Source organism: Hyla sarda, chromosome 11 (genome assembly GCF_029499605.1).
Source record: "Hyla sarda isolate aHylSar1 chromosome 11, aHylSar1.hap1, whole genome shotgun sequence".
Classification (NCBI taxonomy): domain Eukaryota; kingdom Metazoa; phylum Chordata; class Amphibia; order Anura; family Hylidae; genus Hyla; species Hyla sarda.
Genome location: NC_079199.1, coordinates 82,246,357 through 82,260,017, shown reverse-complemented (window position 1 = coordinate 82,260,017; position 13,661 = coordinate 82,246,357). Strand labels below are relative to the sequence as shown.

General features: G+C 49.3%; 1 non-coding gene across 1 annotated transcript; it reads left to right on the top strand.

Annotated features, from left to right (window-relative positions):
• Window positions 1-2,919: 2,919 nt before the first annotated feature.
• Window positions 2,920-3,106, top strand: LOC130295987 (U2 spliceosomal RNA). The gene has a single exon (XR_008849082.1). It is a non-coding gene; the product is annotated as a U2 spliceosomal RNA (small nuclear RNA).
• The last annotated feature ends 10,555 nt before the right edge of the window (window positions 3,107-13,661 follow it).

The window sequence follows — 13,661 nt, the reverse complement described above, 5'->3', positions numbered from 1 at the left end:
TTCATTATTATATATTGAGCATCCATGCTATGCACTCTCATTATGATGTATTGAGCCTGTATGCTATGCATGCTCAATATCATTTTTGAGTGTGTATGCTATGCATGCTCAATATCATTTATTGAAAATGTATGCTATGAATGCTCATTATCATGTATTGATTGTGTATGCTTTGCATGCTCAATATCATGTATTGAACATGCAGGCTATGCACGCTCAAAATATTCATGTTAATTATGTATTGAGTGTGCATGCTATGCATGCTCAATATAATGTATTGAGCATGCAGGCTATGCACACTCATATATTAACGTTCATTATTATGTATTGAGTATGCATCCTATGGATGCTCAATGTATGCTACACATACATGCTACACACTTTCATTACAATGTATTGAGCCTGCATGCTATGCACGCTCATTATCATGTATTGAGTGTGTATGCTATGCATGCTCAATATCATATACTTACTGTGCATGCTATGCATGCTCAATATCATGTATTGAACATGCAGGCTATGCACGCTCAAAATATTCATGTTTATTATTATGTATTGAGTGTGCATGCTATGGATGCTCAATATCAGGTATTGAGCATGCATGCTATGCACTCTCATTATCATGTTTTGAGCCTGCATGCTATGCACGCTCATTATCATATATTGAGTGTGGATGGTATGCACGGTAAATTTCTGATTTTGGACTCATTTGGGACTTTGGATCACTATCTATATTGTAGTGCTGCGGTTTTATTGAGTAACACCGGATCACTCCAGTATAGATGGTGAGCAAAAAAAGCACATTTATTCCATTGGGGGGAGGTTATGGTGTTATGTGCAATACAGTCTAGATGGTGATATAAATTGTGAATTAATTCCATCAATAAATATGCACAATTTTTGAATGGAATAAAATCTTTTTTTTTAATCACCACCTATCCTGAATTGCTGCGGTGTTCCTAATGCAATAAAATATGCAATCAGTGAGCACATGTACACGATAAAACCGCAGCAATGCAGTATAGGTCAGTGGTCCCCAAACTGTGGCCCTCCAGATGTTGCAAAACTACAATTCCCAGCATGCCTGGACAGCCGTTGGCTGTCCAGGCATGCTGGGAGTTGCAGTTTTGCAACATCTGGAGGGCCACAGTTTGGGGACCACTGGTATAAATGGTGAAAAAAAAGAGATTTTATTCCATTACAAAAATGATGCATCATTTTTGAATGGGATAAAATCACTATTATTGACACCATTTATAATGCACTGCTGGCTGCAGCCATTCATTTGGGAGTGCAGCTTTATATGAAAAAATAAATAAATAAATTCACAAAGCTGCAATCCCCAATGAATGGCTGCAGCCAGCAGTGCATTATAAATGGTGTCAATAATGGAGATTTTATCCCATTCAAAAATTATGCATCATTTTTGATTGGGATAAAATCACTATTATTCACACCATTTATAATGCACTGCGGTCTGCAGTCATTCATTGGGGATTGCAGCTTTGTGAAATTTTATTTTTATTGTTTTGGGCATGTAATCAATTGTACTACCCACCATTTTGATATTATAAATTCCCTCAGGGCACAGTACAGCAGCTCCGTTCTCAGACTCTCCTCCTCTCTGAATGGTACGTGCAAAACCAAACAGAAAGGAGGAGACTCAGAGGCTGCCGTCCCTCCCAGCCTGTATGCGCGCCTGTATGCGCGCTCCCGACATTGAGCGCAGAATACAGCAAGATGGGCGGAAGTGGTGGCCGGCGAGGCTTCAGATGACGTCACGCCGGCCCGCCCGCCCGCCGACTTCCTGCAATCGTGAGAAGGAGTGGAAAAAGGTATTGTTCTAATGTTTTAAGAGGATAAAAAAAACAGGGATAGATGTAGAAAGTGTGAGGGAAAGATGGGGAGGGTGAATATGGACATTTTAGTTGAGGATAGCTACTCTTTAAGAGCACATACCTCAGCTCTTCAATAAAATAATTTTTTTTATATATCTATATATATATATATATATATATATACCGTATTTATCGGCGTATAACACGCACTTTTTAGGCTAAAATTTTTAGCCTAAAGTCTATGTGCGTGTTATACGCCGATACACCCCCAGGAAAGGCAGGGGGAGAGAGGCCGTCGCTGCCCGCTTCTCTCCCCCTGCCTTTCCTGGGGTCTAGAGCCCTGCTGCCGGCCCTTCTCACCCCCTGGCTATCGGCGCCGCTGCCCGTTCTGTCCCCCTGACTATCGGTGCCGGCAGGGGGTGAGAAGGGGCAGCAGCACCCATTGCCGGCGCCGCTGCCCCGTTGCCTCCCCCCATCCCCGGTGGCATAATTACCTGTTGCCGGGGTCGGGTCCGCGCTGCTGCAGGCCTCCGGCGTGCGTCCCCGGCGTCGTTGCTATGCGCTGCACGGCGCGGCGCACTGACGTCATGCGCCGCGCCATGCATAGCAACGACGCAGGTGACGCGCGCCGGAGGCCTGCAGCAGCGCGGACCCAACCCAGGTAATTATGGGGATGGGGGGAGGCAACGGGGCAGCGGCGCCGGCAATGGGTGCCGCTGCCCCTTCTTTCCCCCTGGCTGTCGGCGCCGCCGCCGATAGCCAGGGGGTGAGAAGGGCCGGCAGCAGCGCTCTAGACCCCAGGAAAGGCAGGGGGAGAGAAGCGGGCAGCGACGGCCTCTCTCCCCCTGCCTTTCCTGGGGGTTTATCGGGGTATACACGCGCACACACGCACCCTCATTTTACCATGGATATTTGGGTAAAAAACTTTTTTTACCCAAATATCCTTGGTAAAATGAGGGTGCGTGTTATAGGCCGGTGCGTGGTATACCCTGATAAATACGGTATATATATATAGATAGACAGATAGATTTTAAAAAAAGTCAGTTCTGTTATGGTGAATATATTTATTGTGTGATTGACAATTGATTGGTAATAAAGGTTTTTTCAATCAAAAATCTGTTCTTATCAGTTTAATATCTGATACGTCCCCTATTTGGGGACCATAAATTAAATGGATTTTTGAGAATGGGAGCCGATTTGGAAACTTGCTTCCGTCGCCCAATGCATTGACCCGATATGGCAGTATCTTCGGGTACAGTGCACCACCCCATTCCAGTGTTAAAAAAGACAGATTCTTATTTAATCCTCTGTGGGTGCTGCTGCAGCTGTTGCCTGCCTTGTCATGTCAGTCAGTCTGGCTGCAGAAGGTGCCGCTGCTGTCCAGACCTAGTACTGCTGAAAGGCTTCCTTAATTGGATAAGCTCATCGTATCCTCACAACAAAAAAAAAAGAGTTCCACAATTAGAGACCACAATAATGAGTTGCACTGACTGGTTTATGAACGTCTATCCATTTGGCGTTTTACTGACCATGTTTGCACACTGATTGATGTCATAAAAAATAAAAAAATAATAATAATACTAATCTAGCACACCTGTGCAGGTTTGACATGACAAGAAACGTAGCTGTCTTGCAGGTGGTGATGAAGCCTGTTAAATGATGTGAGGGTCTCATGGTTATTCACAAGGGTGCCTCATTGCTGTTGCTTGACCATGCATTGGTTCTGTGGTCAGTGAATGATAAAAACAAAATTTGCCATCCATTGATTGATGAGAAATCAGCCATGAGGCATTTGTTTTTAGAAACTGCTGCTCACAACCAATGTTGCAATGGAGTGTCTCCATCTGCTGGTGGTATTGGATAAGCATTAGTGCTATGATGGGGTCTGAAGAAGAAGAAGAAGATGGAAAAAAATTAATAAAAAAAAGAAAGAAAGAGAGAGAGACTGACTGAGTGAGTGGGTAAGAGAGAGAGTGAGTGAGTGAGAGTGAATGAGTGATTGAGTGAGTAATTGAGTGAGTGAGAGAGAGAACAAATGAATTAAAGTGAGTGAGTGAGTGAGAATGAATGAAAGTCTGAATGACAGAAAGAAAAAAGTATGAAGAAAGAAGTATGAAGAAAATAAAATGTATATGGAGTTGCAAACATGAGTGCAATCTACAAAGCTGTTGAGGCTGGTCCTCATGGGAGGATTGTTGCACCCATGACCTTTAGTTCTATTAAATTTCATTCAATGCCACTGCCAGGTGTAAACAGCAGAAGAACCAGAAGCACCAACAGCACGACCATGGGTTGTCAGATTACCCTGATTCAGCAAAGAGTCCAAAAGGATGCAGGTGAATACTGTTTATTTTCAATTTCTCGTTACAGTTGGTTTGATTCCGTGTCCGGACAGCCAGGGAGGTGGCTACAGGCAACAAAGGTAGGCGTGTTGTTTTCATATGCAGATCTTAACCCCTTAAGGATGGAGGGCGTGCCCATATGCCCCCGTTTCAAAGTCCTTAAGGACTGGGGGTGTATGGATACGCCCGTGGGAATTTCGGTCCCCGCCGCTAGCCGTCGGGGACCGGACCGAGATGCCTGCTGAAATCTTTCAGCAGGCATCCTGTGAAAATGCCTAGGAGGGTCCTGAGAACCCCCCATGTCGGCCATGGCGGCAAATCGACGTTTGTGGCAATTCCGGGCTGATCGGGTCTCTGATGACCCGATTGCCCGGAAAATAGGGATGAAAGGATTTGTCAGTGACAGCCCCAATCCTCCAAAGGGATAGGAGCGAGGTGGCAGTGGTGCCATCCCCCCCTATCCCCTGCCATTAGTAATGACTACTGACCAATGGCAGTTAAAGGCGGAGGGGTTACCATGGAAATTCCCCACTCTGCCCGCCCCTGGATGTCAGGCAGAGAGGGGGGGGGGGGGGGAGAAGATGGTGGCGGTACCTGGGGGTTTGCCCCCCCCCTCCATGCGAATGTACAGGGTACATTCACAAGGGGCGGGGGTTTACAGTTAGTCTCTCGCTGCAAGCTAGAGATGCAGGAAATTTTCTGCTGCAGCTCAAACTCCCAGCAGGAAACTCGCTGTAATCCCCCGGCAGTCTGAATGTACCCTAAAAACACTACCTATAAACATACCCATACACAGTCCCCCCCCCCAATAAAAATGAGAAACCTCTGGTATGGCACGGTTTCTAAAACGTAGTCTCCAGCTGTTGCAAAACAACAACTCCCAGTATTGCCAGACAGCCATTGACTGTCCAGGCATGCTGGGAGTTTTGCAACAGCTGGAGGCACTCTGTTTGCGAAACACTGCCGTAAGGTAATTTTGGTATCCGAGGCAAGTCTAACTCTTGCATCCGTAATTTAGGCCTTAAATGCGCATGGCGCTCTCTCACTTTACCGTACACGGTAAAAATTGCCCAACAAATTTTGGGGGTCTTTTTCTCCTTTTACAGCGGTTCTGACATAAACGCACAAAAATAAATACCCACATGTGACCCCATTTTGGAAACTACACCCCTCACGGAATGTAAGAAGGGGTATAGTGAGCTTTAACACCCCACAGGTGTTTGACAAATTTTCATTAAAGTTGGACGTGAAAATGAAAAATTTTATTTTCTTCACTAAAATGCTGGTGTTTTCCCAAATTTTTCATTTTCACAAGGAGTAATAGGAAAAAAAGCCATTGATGGCTGGGAAATATTGGAACATGGAGGTAGGCATCTTTGATGTCCACTGAAGAAAGAAATTCCCCTTGTTCCATGGATGCCACTACCGAACGGAGGGATTCCAATCGGAAGTGGCGGATGAGAAGATGAAGGTTGAGACGCTTGAGGTCCAGGATTGGCCGCACAGAACCGCCCTTCTTGGGGACCACAAAAAGATTGGAATAGAAACTCCAAAAACGTTCCCTTGGAGGAACGGGGACAATAACTCCCTGGAGAAGCAGGGACCGGAGAGCCTCCCGAAACTATTTCGCCAGAGAAGGAGACCGGGGGTCCCGGGACTGAAAAAAACGATCCCTCGGGAGGGAGGCAAATTCCATTCGGTATCCGTTGGACACCACGTCCCTGACCAAAGAGTCCTGAATGTGTGTGGTCCAGATGTCTCGAAAAAGTAAGAGACGACCTCCCACCCGAGAAAAATCTGCGGGTGGGGGCATCACTTCATGCGGAAGTGGGTTTGCGTTTGCCCGATTTGGCCGCAAAACGGCCGGAACGGTTGGTGTCCAACTTCCAAGACGGGCAAGCCCGGAATGAGGGAGCCTTCTTGTCCCGCGAAGGCGCCTGCCTATACCCCTTATTAGGGCCAAAAGTCCGAAAGGACTGAAAGGAAGAGGACTTCCTCTGGGAAGTAGAGCGAGCCTTATTTTGAGGCAACAAGGAACTCTTGCCCCCCGTCGCCTCAGAGATAAGCTCGTCAAGGCGCTTGCCAAAAAGACGGGCACTAGTAAAAGGAAGCTCGGTGAGAGACCTTTTGGAAGCAGCATCCGCATCCCAAGCCTTAAGCCACATGGAACGGAGGAGGGCCGCCAGGTGACCCACAGAAAAGGCAGCACAACGGGCTGACTGCATGAAAGCTGTGCACAGAAAGTCCCCAGCTTTAGAGCATTGGAGAACCAAAGCAGACAGATCCTCTGGGGGGATCCCGCCTGGATACCCTGACGGAGTTTTGAGCACCACACCGATAGGGCCTTGGACACCCAAGCCGAGGCGAAGGTGGGAAGCAGAGAAGAGCCTGCTGCTTCAGAGGCAAACTTCGCTAAGGACTCCACCTTCTTGTCCGTTGAATCCTTGAAAGCAGCCATATCTGCTAGCGACAGTGTAGTAGCCTTAGAGAGGTGGGAAATTGGTGGATCCACCAAGGGAGGGGAAACCACCTTAGAGGCAAGGTCCTTGTCGAATGGGTAACGCACACCTGAACCTTCTTCATTCCCGGGAGCCTCTTGTCCGGATGTTTCCATGCAGATTCCAGAAGGGTGTCAAATTCAGCGTGAGAGCTGAACCTTTGAGGTGCCAGTTTAGCATGATGAAAAGATACTTCAGGAGTCACATCCGAAGATCCTGGGTCCTCTAAGTGAAAGGTGTCTCTTATGGCCGCAACCAATGAGTTCACCATTTCAACTGTATCCGAGCGGTCCTCCGAGTCAGATGCCGATTCGAAAGCCTCATCCACCAGTTCACCAGGAGAATGTGAACAAGTGGAGGCAGCCCTGGAGGGGGGCGACCATGACCGGGTACGCGACTCTTGCGAGGCAGAGTGGCGATTCCGGGAACGTCCTCTGGAGGAGCGACGTTTGTGACCAGATGGCACGGGGGGGCGGGACCCACGAGGGGAGCACCCACGTCTACCTGAAGACTCAATGGAAGAGTCAGAAGATACACCCCTAGTACGCCTGTGAGAGGGTGAAGTATGTGGAGAAGAGGAGCGGGGCCCTTTAGAGGGTTGGCACAGGGCAGACCTCTTCAAGGCAGACACCACGTCACGAGAAGCCTCAGCCACCGAACGGGAGACTTGAGTCAAGTCAGCCCATATACTGGGATAGGGAAGAAACCCAGGCTGGAGGGGCGGCCGAATCCACCAGAACTGAAAGAGCATCCGAGGGTACCAGGGGGTCTGGGGCAGCAGAGGAGCAGGCAGAGCAAGTGGGTTCAGCAGAACCAGGCATTTTGGAATTACAGTTCTTACAGACCAAATAGGAAACTAACGCTCCAGTTGTCTGTTTAGAGGGAGGAACAGTTCTGGGTACGAACATAATGAAAAAAGAACTATCTCACCCGAGTCTGTGTCCCCTGTGGCAGCTGCTGTGAGGAGAACTCCGCTCTGTGTAGATAGAGAGGGAGAAACAGGCCAGCCAATAGCCAGAGAGGGGCGTGCCTGGAGCAGGGGCCCTGTCTGATTGGCCTCTGCCACCGAAAATCGCACGCACGGCGTTGATTGGAGGACAATCCGCGCCTCCAGTGAGCTCCGGCGGCCCTGTGGGCGGAGCTATAGCGCCCCGGCCGCCGAGAAGAACAATAGTAATGGCGCCCGCTCCTTGCCCCAGGCGCACATGTCAGCCGCATATGCGCCCACGGGGAAGTGAGCGGGCGATACACATATTCGCCGACAGTCGTCTGTTGCCGAAAGCGAAAGTAAGTCGGCGCTTCATGCGCCCGAACAGTAAAAGCGCCGCGGCTGTCAGCCACATAGTAAGCGCCGCGGCTGTCAGCCGCATAGTATAACACACACACACATGTGCATAATAATAAAGTAAACCATTCATTCCCAATATGCCATTGCTCGCCCCTTTTTTAGAATAAAAGATAGAGCCCCTAACACAGGCCAGCCCCATGGACCCTGAAAGGTGGGCCAAAAAATGAGGGTCTCCAGAGGTTGCAAGTCAGCACCTAAAGGGAGAAGAATATATACTCACCTCAATCAGTAGTACTTACCTAATGGAGTCTTCTGTGAGGTCTTCAGTCAGCTTTCTGTTACCTGCATCACGCTGAGCTACCATGTGCGAGCAAAGCGAGCAGGGAATAGGGGGACCCGGACCTATGAGGTACAACCCCAGACGCTGACCGTTGGCTAGAGGGGGTGAACAGCGCATATACACAATGTCTGTGCCCCCTCAATCACAATGAGGAAACAGTGAGCCGCAGTTCCTGAGTCCCCACCTGAAAACATGAAAGAAAACGGAATAAAAAACTGACACATACCCTAACTAGGAAAAATAAGAAACAGAAGACCTGGTCTGGAGAATTCCAGACCATGTCCACCTCCTTCAGACACTAAGCTAAAACTGATTAGCTCAGGGCCTAGAGGCGGGTATATCCTGCTGGGAGGAGCCGACTTTTTTTGTTGCCATAGTGTCATACCTCCTAGAGACAGCAGCATACACCCATGGTCTGTGTCCCCCAATGGAGCCGATAGAGAAAATCTAATTTTCCATTTTTACACCCAACTTCAACGGAAAGTCGCCAAACACCTGTGGGGTGTTGAGGCTCACTATACCCCTTGTTACATTCCATGAGGGGTGTAGTTTCCAAAATAGTATGCCATATGTTTTTTTTTGTTCTGGCACCATGGGGGCTTCCTAAATGCAACATGGCCCCAAAAACCATGACAGCAAAATTTGTTTAAAAAAATCCTACAGTTGCTCTTTCCCTCTTGAGCCATCTTGTGAGCCCACAAAGCACTTTATGTCAACATATGATGTATTTACGTACTCGAGAGAAATTGAGGTACAAATTTTTGGGGGCTTTTTCTCCTTTTACCACTTTTAAAATGAAAAAAATGGGGCTACAAGAATATGTTAGTGTAAAAAATGCAGATTTTGATTTTTCTCCTCCACTTTGCGGCAATTCTTGTGAAAGACCTAAAGGGTTAACACACTTTTTAAATGTCATTTTGAAAACTGTGAGGGGTGTAGTTTCTACAATGGGGTCATTTATGGGGTATTTCTCACAGAATGGCCCCTCAAATCCAGTTCAAACTTAACTGGTCTTTGAAAAATTCAGATTTTAACATTTTCATGAAAATTTAGAAAATTGCTGCTATACTTTGAAGCCCTCTGTTACGCCTAGCGCTCTGGGTCCCCGCTCCTCCCCGGAGCGCTCACGGCGTTTCTCTCCCTGCAGCGCCCCGGTCAGTCCCGCTGACCGGGAGCGCTGCACTGACATGGCCGTCGGGGATGCGATTCGCACAGCGGGACGCGCCCGCTCGCGAGTCGCATCCCAGGTCACTTACCCGTCCCGGTCCCCTGCTGTCATGTGCTGGCGCGCGCGGCTCCGCTCTCTAGGGCGCGCGCGCGCCAGCTCTCTGAGACTTAAAGGGCCAGTGCACCAATGATTGGTGCCTGGCCCAATTAGCTTAATTGGCTTCCACCTGCTCCCAGACTATATCTGCTCACTGCCCCTGCACTCCCTTGCCGGATCTTGTTGCCTTGTGCCAGTGAAAGCGTTTAGTGTTGTCCTAGCCTGTGTTACCTGAACCCTTGCTATCCATCTTGACTACGAACCTTGCCGCCTGTCCCGACCTTCTGCTACGTCTGACCTTGCCTCTGCCTAGTCCTTCTGTCCCACGCCTTCTCAGCAGTCAGCGAGGTTGAGCCGTTGCTAGTGGATACGACCTGGTTGCTACTGCCGCAGCAAGACCATCCCGCTTTGCGGCGGGCTCTGGTGAACACCAGTAGCCTCTTAGAACCGGTCCACCAGCACGGTCCACGCCAATCCCTCGCTGACACAGAGGATCCACTACCTGTGAGCCGAATCGTGACAGTAGATCCGGCCATGGATCCCGCTGAGGTGCCGCTGCCAAGTCTGGCTGACCTTCCCTCGGTGGTCGCTCAGCAATCGCAGCAGATTGCCCAACAAGGACAGCAGCTGTCGCAGTTGACCGCCATGTTACAGCAACTTCTGCCTCTGCTACAGCAGCAACCATCTCCTCCGCCAGCTCCTGCACCTCCTCCGCAGCGAGTGGCCGCTCCTAGCCTCCGCTTGTCCCTGCCACACAAATTTGATGGGGACTCTAGACTCTGCCGTGGATTTCTGTCTCAGTGTTCCCTGCATATGGAGATGTTGTAGGACTTGTTTCCTACAGAACGGTCTAAGGTGGCGTTCGTAGTGAGCCTTCTTTCAGGAAAGGCCTTGTCTTGGGCCACACCGCTCTGGGACCGCAATGATCCTGCCACAGTCCAGTCCTTCTTCGCTGAGGTCCGTAGTGTCTTCGAGGAGCCAGCCGAAGCTTCTTCTGCCGAGACTGCCCTGCTGAACCTGGTCCAGGGTAATTCTTCAGTGGGCGAGTACGCCATCCAATTTCGTACTCTTGCTTCCGAATTATCATGGAATAGCGAGGCTCTCTGCGCGACCTTTAAAAAAGGCCTATCCAGTCGCATCAAGGATGTGCTGGCCGCACGAGAGATTCCTGCCAACCTGCAAGAACTTATCCATTTGGCCACCCGCATTGACATGCGTTTTTCTGAGAGACATCAAGAGCTCCGCCAGGAAAAAGACTTAGATCTCTGGGCACCTCTCCCACAGTCTCCGTTGCAATCTACGCCTGGGCCTCCCGCCGAGGAGGCCATGCAAGTGGATCGGTCTCGCCTGACCCAGGAAGAGAGGAATCGCCGTAGGGAAGAAAATCTTTGTCTGTACTGTGCCAGTACCGAGCATTTCCTGGTCGATTGCCCTATTCGTCCTCCACGTCTGGGAAACGCACGCACGCACCCAGCTCACGTGGGTGTGGCGTCTCTTGCTTCTAAGTCTGCTTCTCCACGTCTCACGGTGCCCGTGCGGATTTCTCCTTCAGCCAACTCCTCCCTCTCAGCCGTGGCCTGCTTGGACTCTGGTGCCTCTGGGAATTTTATTCTGGATTCTCTGGTAAATAAATTCCGCATCCCGGTGACCCGTCTCGTCAAGCCGCTCTACATTTCCGCGGTCAACGGAGTCAGATTGGATTGCACCGTGCGTTACCGCACAGAACCCCTCCTGATGTGTATTGGACCCCGTCGCGAAGTGATTGAGCTCTTTGTCCTCCCCAACTGTACCTCTGAGGTCCTCCTCGGTCTGCCATGGCTCCGGCTTCATTCTCCCACCCTTGACTGGACCACCGGGGAGATCAAGAACTGGGACTCTGCTTGCCACAAGAGATGCCTCTCCCCCCCTCCCAGTCCCGTCAGGCAAGCCTCAGTGCCTCCTCATGGCCCCCGTCCTGGTGTCACCCTGCCCCGTGCCAAGCTTCACCCTCTGCCCTCCCTCCCCATTCCCACTCCTGCTGTACTGCCTGCCCTTGAGGAAACCCTCCATTCACTCCCGGTGTCCTCGTCCCAGGTAAAGCAGTTGTCGGACAAAAAAAGGGGGAGACCTAAGGGGGGGGGGTACTGTTACGCCTAGCGCTCCGGGTCCCCGCTCCTCCCCGGAGCGCTCACGGCGTTTCTCTCCCTGCAGCGCCCCGGTCAGTCCCGCTGACCGGGAGCGCTGCACTGACATGGCCGTCGGGGATGCGATTCGCACAGCGGGACGCGCCCGCTCGCGAGTCGCATCCCAGGTCACTTACCCGTCCCGGTCCCCTGCTGTCATGTGCTGGCGTGCGCGGCTCCGCTCTCTAGGGCGCGCGCGCACCAGCTCTCTGAGACTTAAAGGGCCAGTGCACCAATGATTGGTGCCTGGCCCAATTAGCTTAATTGGCTTCCACCTGCTCCCAGACTATATCTGCTCACTGCCCCTGCACTCCCTTGCCGGATCTTGTTGCCTTGTGCCAGTGAAAGCGTTTAGTGTTGTCCTAGCCTGTGTTACCTGAACCCTTGCTATCCATCTTGACTACGAACCTTGCCGCCTGTCCCGACCTTCTGCTACGTCTGACCTTGCCTCTGCCTAGTCCTTCTGTCCCACGCCTTCTCAGCAGTCAGCGAGGTTGAGCCTTTGCTAGTGGATACGACCTGGTTGCTACTGCCGCAGCAAGACCATCCCGCTTTGCGGCGGGCTCTGGTGAACACCAGTAGCCTCTTAGAACCGGTCCACCAGCACGGTCCACGCCAATCCCTCGCTGACACAGAGGATCCACTACCTGTGAGCCGAATCGTGACACCCTCTAATGTCTTCAAAAAGTAAAAAATTGGTCAATTTTATGATGCCAACATAAATTAGACATATTGGGGGACATTTACTAATCTAGTCTATTCTGGGTATGCTAATAGACCAGCGTATGTGGTAGTTTCCTGTCTATTGTGCTCCTAATTTATCAAAGGTCTCACAGCCCTTGATAAATTCTGTGCTCAGACTTCAGGGTCTACAGCTTAAACTGCATTTAGACCTGCTCCAACATGGTCTGACATTTCAGCGTATTTTGGGCAGATGCGACTTGTCGCACAAAAGACGCAATTGATAAATTTAGCACCAATGCATTTTCCAATGCATTTCTGTCTAAAATAGACTTGCATGCATCATGTTCTAAAATTCCTCTAGAGCAAAAGTCGCAGAAAAGTCGCACATATTTAGACTGCGACTTTCTGTGCGACAAATTTAGACAGGAAAAATCAGTCTAAATCCTTTGATAAATCTCCCCCATTGTGTTTGTGAATCAATATAAAATGTATTTGGAATATCCATTTTCCAGCAGAGAGTTTCAAAGTTAGAAAAATGCTAAATTTTCATGTCATTTTGTGATGCAAGTAACGACAAAAATTTACCGATATGTTAAAGTAGAATATGTCACGAAAACCTACACTAGCTAAATCCCCTAGGAATCTCTGGGCCGACTTATTAATGAACAACCTACTTGGGGAAATAAATCCCCTCAGGATTAACCCTGACTAAAGATCCCCTAAAAATTTACTTTTATTAATGCTTCTTTAAAATATTTCTTGACTTGTGTAATTCACATTTCTTGCCACAAGATGGCAGTGGTGTTTTAAAATATTGAACGCTGTGCACAGCTAACTCCGAGATAGTTTCGGAAATAGTTTTTCATGATATAAAACGTAATCCTCCCTTCCTTTAAAGTAAGGGAGGATTATGTTTTAATAATAACGCTGTGCCAGTGTCCCAGTTTAGTTAGTAACTCCCGTGCCCGAGCTGCAGCAGGGCACCGGAACTAACTAGATAGAAGAGTCTAAATACCAGTCTGTCTGACAGACACTGAGCAATTTCAATAGTACGGAGTTAGCTGTGCACAGCGTTCAAGATTTTAAAACACCACTGCCATCTTGTGGCAAGAAATGTGAATTACACAATTACAGGGGTTCCTGTAAAAGCCAGGGTATGGATTGCATTGCTTATTGCTCCATCAGAGTGGAATGGACTCCTGTCCTTCTTTTAAGCAATGATGTGGATTTAGCCTGTGCTGTATG